Source organism: Coregonus lavaretus, assembly GCF_964263955.1.
Source record: "Coregonus lavaretus genome assembly, chromosome: 12".
Lineage (NCBI taxonomy): Eukaryota > Metazoa > Chordata > Actinopteri > Salmoniformes > Salmonidae > Coregonus > Coregonus lavaretus.
This window is the reverse complement of record NC_139999.1, coordinates 56,854,419-56,864,118: the sequence shown is the minus strand read 5'-3', so window position 1 is coordinate 56,864,118 and position 9,700 is coordinate 56,854,419. Positions and strand designations below refer to the sequence as shown.

The 9,700-nt window shown below is 42.8% G+C and overlaps 1 long non-coding RNA gene across 1 annotated transcript; it reads right to left on the bottom strand.

The window, feature by feature from the left end:
• Positions 1 to 4,768: 4,768 nt before the first annotated feature.
• On the bottom strand, positions 4,769 to 8,914 carry LOC311137861. The gene is made up of 3 exons (XR_014613986.1): positions 8,845 to 8,914; positions 7,595 to 7,719; positions 4,769 to 5,480 (listed from the first exon to the last, which is right to left on the bottom strand). It is a non-coding gene; the product is annotated as an uncharacterized lncRNA (long non-coding RNA).
• Positions 8,915 to 9,700: the final 786 nt, after the last annotated feature.

Sequence of the window (9,700 nt, the reverse complement as noted above, 5' to 3'; positions counted from 1 at the left end):
TCCTCAAATTTGTCGGTTGCGTGTTACATATCAATTTGTGCAGATTAAAAATAAGGCATCCAGATTAGGACATCTTCAGTTCTCGTAAAAAATAAGATAAAAATTAATATATCACAATTACTTTTAGAAATGCATCTATCCTAGCTTCCTTTACTCCTTTCCTATCTTAATTTCCTCCTTTGCTAGCTTCCTTTCCTTGATCCCTTTACTAGCTCTCTTTCCTCTATCCTTTCCTAACTCCATTTCCTCTTATCCTAGCTTCCTTTCCTCCATTCTTTGCTCCCTTTTCTTCCCTAGCTTCCTTTTCTCTCCTTCTTTCCTTGTTCCATTTCCTTTCCTATTTTCCTTGCATCCTTTCCTAGCTCCCTTTCCTCCAATCCTTTCCTAGCTCCCTTTCCTAGCTTACGTTCCTATCTTCCATTCCTTGATCCCTTTCCTTCCTTTCCTTTCATCCTTTTATTTTCTGGCTCTCTTTCCTCCTATTCTTTCCTAACTTTCTTTCCTTTTCTCATATCCTAGCTTCCTTTACTCCTTTCCTTGCTCCCTTATCTTCCTCAGCTTCCTTTCCTCTCCTCCTTTCCTAGATCCCTTTCCTCCTTTCCTAGCTCCATTTCCTCCTTTCCTTCCCTAGCTTCCTTTCCTATATCAATTTCCTCCTTTCCCAGCTTCCTTTCCTCCTTTCCTTACTCCCTTTCCTTCCCTAGCTTCCTTTCCTCCTTTCCCATCTTCCTTTCCTCCTACTACAGTAGTGACTTTGGGCATTCTACACTAGTACTTCTGCTACTATTAAAGTCACTATAACAGTAGAAGCAAGTCAGTGGCCCTGTAGTAGTGTCCACCCTGAGATTGGTAGGGTGGGGGTTCGATCCTGGTCGAGTCAAACTAACCAAAGACTCAAAAAAATGTTACCTGATTCGTCTCTGCTTGGCACTCAGCATTAAGAAGATGGATTGTGGTAAGGTCTTAAAACAAACTGCCGTCCTGTCCAGGATGTGTACTTGTACATGAAGCTGCTCACGCTCCAGAATCAGGAGATGGGCTCCTGACCCTATGGACCGTTCTGGCTCGGACAAGGCTGACTTCTCCAAGGCTGACTTACCTATCTACTTATAACAGTAGCAGCAGCAGTGACTATAGTAGTAGTTCTAGTGATTGTGGGTCTGACTCTGAATTTGACCCCGATGCTGAGTCTGGCCCTGCAATTGGCATGGTCTTGAGGGCTAACTGATTCCTCTCTCTACTCAAAGATGCAAAAACAATCATCAGTTGTTGGGAAAACGTTGGTGTCTCAGTGTAGCCTGCCATCAGTTGGCAAATGGGCCAATGCCATTTTGTCCGGCAGTACAATGTGGCAATCCAATGGCTTGCCAACCATTTCAAATCTGGCAGCTGTTTGAAATGCTCACACCTACAATGAATTCACAGCTGGCGTGATATTGGCTTATACGAATACGAATTACCAACATCAAAACATTTTATTTAAAGACTTTAAAATGCTAATATACTGTAAATAGTCTATACAGTCTTCTAAAATCATGATGGAAGCACAGGAACAGTCTTGAAAACACTTTATTATCACAGTAAAGAAGGAAAACTCATCTCTGCCACATTCATATGAAACCAAAGTCATATAAAATATATAAACAAAGCTGTTGGAAACATGTAAAAAGTACAAACCGTGAATTTTAGGAAAACATTGAATTTGAGTTCAATAGCTGCATAATACTGTTTTTTTCACAGACTAAAAGAAATACAATATGCAAATGATAATCTGAAAATGCAAAGATGGTATGATTGTGCCATGTAATAAATTATTGTGGTTTTCTCCAAGTCCCACCAACTCATGCCAGCACCTGTCAAATGACAGATTTCTTTTTTTTTTATGGAAAATTGACTTACAGCAGGGGAGGCCAACCCTCCTTCTGAGAGCCACTGGGTGGTTCAGGCATTTGTTCTAGCCCTGCTCTAACAGATCTGATCTTATTCATCAATTGATCAACAGGAACTGGTTGGAGTTGGCCGTCCCTACATTATGGTGATTATAGCGGTATAACAACCGCACCCCGCACCCCCTACTTTAAAATCTCTGACTATGAAAAGCCATCTGACATTAGAATATTGAAGTGTTGCACCTTCTATAGCCATCAGGGTTATTATGTGTCGTTTATAACTCTGTTTTGGGAGGAAAGCTTCAGGCAGCACATCTAATCCACAGCAGGAACTTCCAAATATGGCCTTGTCTTCAGTATTGTAACGGAGCCAGATCAGGAACTCCTTATATGGGCACAGCCTTTTCATATTGGGATGCGGCCCGGAGCAGGAACTATTAGTAAGGAACTCCATATATGGACATTAGAGCTGTGACCATGCCAACTTGCTCACCTGCATCCAATCTTCATTAGCCACAAGCCCACCTGAATCACCTTTGCCTAATCAACCACCCTCATAGTATTTAAACAGCATCCACCGTCATGCCTTTGTACTTCTGCCTAACAAGCAGTTGTACTGCAGGTTGTGGTGAGCCTTGATTTTTTTTTTTTTTTTTTTTTTTTTTTTTTTATTATTTATTTATTTATTTATTTATTTATTTCACCTTTATTTAACCAGGTAAACCAGTTGAGAACAGGTTCTCATTTACAACTGCGACCTGGCCAAGATAAAGCAAAGCAGTGCAATAAAAACAACACAGAGTTACATATGGGGTAAAAAAACATAAAGTCAAAAATACAACAGAAAATATATATACAGTGTGTGCAAATGTAGCAAGTTATGGAGGTAAGGCAATAAATAGGCTATAGTGCAGAATAATTACAATAGTATTAACACTGGAATGCTAGATGTGCAAGAGATTATGTGCAAATAGAGATACTGGGGTGCAAAAGAGCAAAATAAATAACAATATAGGGATGAGGTAGTTGGGTGGGCTAATTTCAGATGGGCTGTGTACAGGTGCAATGATCGGTAAGGTGCTCTGACAACTGATGCTTAAAGTTATTGAGGGTGCGGTGAAACCAACTGTAAGCCATGGACTCTTATTACATGGCCCTTTTTGCCTCGGGATGAATCTTCTGTCATGTCTGATCCAGAAACGATCATGTCCCTGCCTGCTGGAGAAACTGCCTTTGCTGTGGCCCCTGCCTTGACCCCCACACCTGCTTGGGGCTGATCTCCAGTCCACCATCCATCCTCGGGCCCCTCAGGCCACTCCCACTGGTGCTGCTCCAGGTCACCACGCCAATGGGAATGGCTGAGCCCCCTTACCGCCATGCCATTCCAAGTTTGTGCCCTCTGATATCAAGACTGAACCAGGGCCCAAATGCGGGAAGTCCTGACCAGAAGGGGTGTCCGCTTCTCCACTGCAGACCGCAATTCCCACCTGTTTGACCTGTACTGCTCCAGGGCCTACCCCTCAGGGGTCTTTGGCCGCCTGGGAGAAGACCTGGCCTCGGCTTACAGGCACCGCTCCCCACCATCTACATTCCCACTCTCGCGCCCCGTCGGCTGCCTACCCCCCTACTCCTTCTCCCTCACTCCCCCCCCCCCCCCCCCCCCCTCCCCTCCCACTCCTGCAACTCCACCCGCCTTCTAGGCCACTTTTCCCCCTCCCTCTGCTGCCTTCAAGACTCCCGCGGCTCTTCTCGGCCACTCTCTACCCTCTTCCGCCGCATTTCCGGTGGCACTATTGGATCTCCCCTACTGGCGGCCTCCCCCTGCTGCCCAAGCTTCCACCTGGATTGGCTTCCCTGACTGCACCTCCTGCCTCCACTGTGCTCCCTGCCTCCACGGTGCACCTCCTGTTTCCACAGCGCCCCTCCCGCATTCCCTACAGCCTCTCTCGCCTTCAGGCAGTTCCCGGCTCCTCCAGATGAGCCATTCCGGCATCTGAAACCTGTAGCCTTCATCTGCTTGGACCATTTTGTGGACAACCAACTTTAGCCCTTCGTGCAAGTCGTAACTCATTTGAACAACTTGGTAATCCATTGAAAAAGATGCACCAAACTGGGAAATAAACCCACAGGTACAAAGGCAACCCTGAGCGAGATGATGCTAAGAGAAGAACTAAAGTACCTCCCTCTCCACTTCTACCTTTCCTGACCAGGTCCTTTCCCTGTGCTGGGCAGTCCAGTCCCTATGCTTCCGCCATCACGTGCCCTTTCTCACCACACCGAGACGGAACAGAGCCTCCTGCTTCCACGGCACAGCCATAACATGGCCTTCCCCACATGGTTCTCGCCACACCGAGACGGAACAGAGCCTCCTGCTTCCACGGTACAGCCATAACATGGCCTTCCCCACATGGTTCTCACCACACCGAGACGGAACAGATCCTCCTGCTCCATCAGGCATTCATCACACAGCCTTCCCCACATGTGCTTCACCCACCCCAGGACGGGGCTGAACCTTCTGCATGCGCCTATCTTCTCTCTGGCAGTTGGGACCATGCTCCCACGCAGTGACTCGGACACGACCAGTAGTGACTCAGACTTGGACTAGTGGCTACTTGTCAGTCTCTCTTTCCTGCATAATTCAACATGCTAGCTACTGTACAACAGCAAATGTTAGATTAGCTATTGCATTACCTAGCTAGCCTTTTAATGTACACTAGATGACCAAAAGTAGCTTTAAATAATAAGACCACAGCTTTAGCACTACCAAGGGACTCTACTTGGACCAGTGTACAGAACTCAGATTGGGACTCGAAATAAGAACACGAGAAGTAAGTAAGCTATACAGTGGCTTGCGAAAGCATTCACCCCCCTTTGGCATTTTTCCTATTTTGTTGCCTTACAACCTGGAAGTAAAATTGATTCTTTATTTTTTTGGGGGGGGTTTGTATCATTTGATTTACACAACATGCCTACCACTTTGAAGATGCAAAATATTTTTGATTGTGAAACAAACAAGAAATAAGATGACAACAGAACTATTCCACCCCCCCAAGTCAATACTTTGTAGAGCCACCTTTTTTAAGCAATTACAGCTGCAAGTCTCTTTGTGTGTGTCTATGAACTTGGCACATCTAGCCACTGGGATTTTTGCCCATTCTTCAAGGCAAAACTGCTCCAGCTCCTTCAAGTTGGGGGGTTCCGCTGGTGTACAGCAATCTTGAAGTCATACCACAGATTCTCAATTGGATTGAGGTCTGGGCTTTGACGAGGCCATTCCAAGACATTTCAATGTTTCCCCTTAAACCACTTGAGTGTTGCTTTAGCAGTACGCTTAGGGTCACTGTCCTGCTGGAAGGTGAACCTCTGTCCCAGTCTCAAATCTCTGGAAGACTGAAACAGGTTTTCCTCAACAATTTCCCTGTAGTTAGCGCCATCCATCATACCTTCAATTCTGACCAGTTTCCCAGTCCCTGCCGATGGGGGAAAAACATCCCCACAGCATGATGCTGCCACCACCATGCTTCACTGTGGGAATGGTGTTCTCGGGGTGATGAGAGGTGTTGGGTTTGCGCCAGACAAATCTCTGGAAGACTGAAACAGGCAATAAAATGCAAATTCATTACTTAAAAATCATACAATGTAATTTTCTGGATTTTTGTTTTAGATTCCGTCTCTATTAGTTGAAGTGTACCTATGATAAAAATTACAGACCTCTACATGCTTTGTAAGTAGGAAAACCTGCAAAATCGGCAGTGTATCAAATACTTGTTCTCCCCACTGTGTGTATATATATATATATATATATAATCCAAATGAAAATCCATTTAAATTACAGGTTGTAATGCAACAAAATAGGAAAAACGCCAAGGGGGATGAATACTTTTGCAAGGCACTGTACATAGGGTCAGTTCCAATACTATATTTACAATGTGCAGGTATACTGGAGTGATGGAGGTAGTATCTTCAGAAAGTATTCACACCCCTTGACTTTTTCCACATTTTGTGTTACACCGTGGGAATAAAAATGAATTTAATTGTAATTTTTTGTCAATGATCTACGCAACACTAATTCTAACATTTTGTAAAAATGAAAGTTTTATGTAACGAAGATAGTGTATTTTGTTGTAAGTGATCAATCCATGTTAGAATCACCTTTGGCAGTGATTACAACTGTGAGTATTTCTGGGTAAATCTAAGAGCTTTGAAACCTGGTGATATAGAAATTAAAACATATACAGGTTAAAAGTTATGACTAAATGTTCCACCCTTAAATATAGTTGTGAAATGTTCTTGTTTTAAGTATGATTAGTACTTTCTTAGTAGTGACTAATTATTACACTCCGAAACTGTGTGAGATGTGTTAGAATCTACTACCTGGTAATGTATGAGTGTAGGACCAGTAAAGATTATGACATTGAGCTACTATTTAGCAATGTGAGTAAGAGTTAGACCAGACAACAAAGGACAAGGAGAACTGTCTACAGACAACTGAGAAACCAAGATAAAGAGGCCTCCCAATTTAGGGAGGAGAGAAACTGTTAGGCTTTTTAAGGAGTATGAAACATGGTGCAGAATATTGTGAGAACGGCGATGACTAAGGAATGTGTGTGTGGGTGTATGTATGTATGTGTGTGTGTGTGTGTGTGTGTGTGTGTGTGTGAACTGATGGTCAGGAGAGCAGTTTTAAAGTGGAAAACTACAGCCTGCCTAAAGAGGGGAGGGATTTTTGTATGACGTGTGAGTATAAAAGATGGACTCTGAAATTGTGATGGCAGAATTCTCAATGAATAAATCTCTGACTATGCAGACCGGGACTCTGTCCGTTTCTTGATTTTGGGAGATGCACAGAGACACTGAAATAGTTTGTTAAATAATTCACATAACAGCTGGATTGTACAATATTTGCATATTATTCTTTAAACTCTGTCAAGTCGGTTGTTGATCATTGCTAGATAGCCATTTTCAAGTCTTGCCATAGATTTTCAAGTAGATTTAAGTCACAATTGTAATTAGGCCACTCAGGAACATTCAATGTTGTCTTGGTAAGCAACTCCAGTGTATATTTGGCATGCTAGCTATATTTTTGTGTCTGGTGGAAAGCAGACTGAACCAGGTTTTCCTCTAGGATTTTGCCTGTGCTTAGCTCTTTCGTTAGATTTTTAACATTAAAAAAAACTCTCTAGTCCTTGCCGATGACAAGCATACCCATAACATGATGCAGCCACCACCATGCTTGAAAATATTAATTGGTACCCTGTTGTGTTGGATTTGCCCCAAACATAACACTTTGTATTCAGGACAAAGTTAATTTCTTTGCCACATTTCTTCCAGTTTTACTTTAGTGCCTTATTGCAAACAGGATGCATGTTTTGGAATATTTTTTATTCTGTACAGGCTTCCTTTTTTTGTGGATTAACTACATTTTACATTTTTGTCATTTAGCAGACGCTCTTATCCAGAGCGACTTACAGTTAGTGAGTGCATACATTTTTCATACTGGCCCCCCGTGGGAATCTAACCCACAACCCTGGCATTGCAAGCGCCATGCTCTACCAATTGAGCTACAGGGAGGACCCAACTACAACGTTGATCCATCCTCAGTTTTCTCCTATCACAGCCATTAAACTCTGTATTTATGCAAGTGGTATGATGTGTGTGTGATCATGCATCAGTATGTGTGCTATGGTGTGTGAGATGTGCTGTACCTGGTCATGGTAGGATGGTTGTCCAGTGGCAGCTCTGACAAATGGGGGATCCTCTTGGCCCACTTCACCAGGGTGAATTGCTGCTTGTCGACTGCCTGGCAGATGTTGGTGACCGGATCATCTGTCTGTTAGACAGAGACAACTATATCACTCAATAATCAGCTATGATGACAGAGGACACTGGCTATAGGAGGAACATAATGCTGTAGCAAGGGTACTGACCAAGACCAGACGGAGAGTACACATTACACCGGTTTTTAGGTCTTTGCACTGGCTGCCTGTGATTTTTAAATACATTTTAACATTCTTCTATTGGTTTTTAAATCAATACACAATTGTGCACCCCAATACATGTCAGACATGCTTTTAAGTTATGTACCCAGTAGGTCTCTCAGGTCCTCTGGCACTGGCCGTTTAACTATCCCAAAGCCTAGGAACAAGAGGCATGGAGAGGCAGGCTTTGATTACTATGTCCCCAGCCTCTGGAATAGCCTGCCAGAGAACCTGAGGGGGGCCGAAACTGTGGACATACAGTGTTTAAAAGAGATCTTAAAACATACTTTTAGATTTGCTTTTCTTTAGGGTGCTTTTTAGTTGTTCAGTTTGTGTCATTCTTTTGTTTTTTATCTTATGTTTGTTGTGTAGTAAATGTTTCAGCTTTTATTTTCATAGTTTATTATTTATTTTTTCCTGTAAAGCACATTGCGTTGCATGCCGGCAGGTAGCTTAGTGGTTAAGAGCGTTGTGCCAGTAACCGAAAGGTCGCTGGTTCTAATCCCCGAGCTGACTAGGTGAAAAATCTGTCGATGTGCCCTTGAGCAAGGCACTTAACCCTAATTGCTCCTGTAAGTCGCTCTGGATAAGAGCGTCTGCTAAATGACTAAAATGTAAATGTAATGCCGTGTCTGAAATGTGCTGTATAAATAAAGCTTGATTTGATTAGAACACAGTGACAGTGCAGACACCCCAGATGTCTGTCCTATGACAGAATGACAAAATATTATCTGCAGGACATATTTCACTGACATTTAAAGTCTGATAGAGAGAATAAAACAGACACAGAGACTGATACATACAGTAGACAGAGACAAACAGAGGTTTGTTGGACATACTAACAGAGTTAGTTGCCTGCGCTCCTTGTGCACTGCTGCCATACACAAATACACAGGACCCAGGGGTCACAGCCATAGCAACCTACACTCAGGAGTATCATATAACGTGTGTGAGTGACATTGTAGTGTTTTACTTACCAGGAGTGTCCAAAGATGGTCTTCCTGAAAATGATTTCTTCCAGGTGGAGATCTACGCCCGCTTTCGTGCTCATTCAACAAGCAGAAGGCTAAAACCCCTACATACCCCTCCAGTTGGCTGCATGTTCAATTTGGGGTGGGGGGGGCAGCTCAACCTCGGGCCACTACCGGGGGCTGTCCCCGCAAGCCAACTGTTCATATCAACCTTGTGACTTGGCAAGAAAAATTACAGTAGGTTAGCTGGCTCACTTACTAGCTAGCGTCAGCTAAACCTGCTTGAGTGGACAGTTTTTTTCAGTCAATCCAAACCTTATGATATTCAATTGACTTGAGTTATTGAAACTAGACAATCACCCAAGATCGTTTTACTCCTCCATCATCAATCCCATGCAGCAAGAACAAGCTACTAGTCTAAAATTGTAAGAAGCCAGCCAGATCAGGAAGTCATGAATCCTTCAAAATAAAAGAAATGTTCTGTAAACTGTGTAAATGAATAATACAGGTAAAAGTGATGAAAGATGTAACACATCTTATACTGGTGATCAAACACATGCATTACAAAAATGTTTTATGTGATATATTAATAAAAAAATAAAATTGGCCTAAATGAGAACATGAGAACTAAGGACGTCCTAAATGGATTATGTGTTTTTGTACAGATAAGTAAAACGCAACTCACAAATATGTGCGCGAACTCACAAATATGGGATGGCAGTCACAAATGTAATGCAAGTCACACATTTAATGCAAGTCACAAATAAGTAAAATGCAGGTCACAAAAGTAATATGTGGAGTCACAAATGTTGTCACTTTCACAAAAACATTTTGACCACTGTTGTGTTTTATGTTTTTAAAA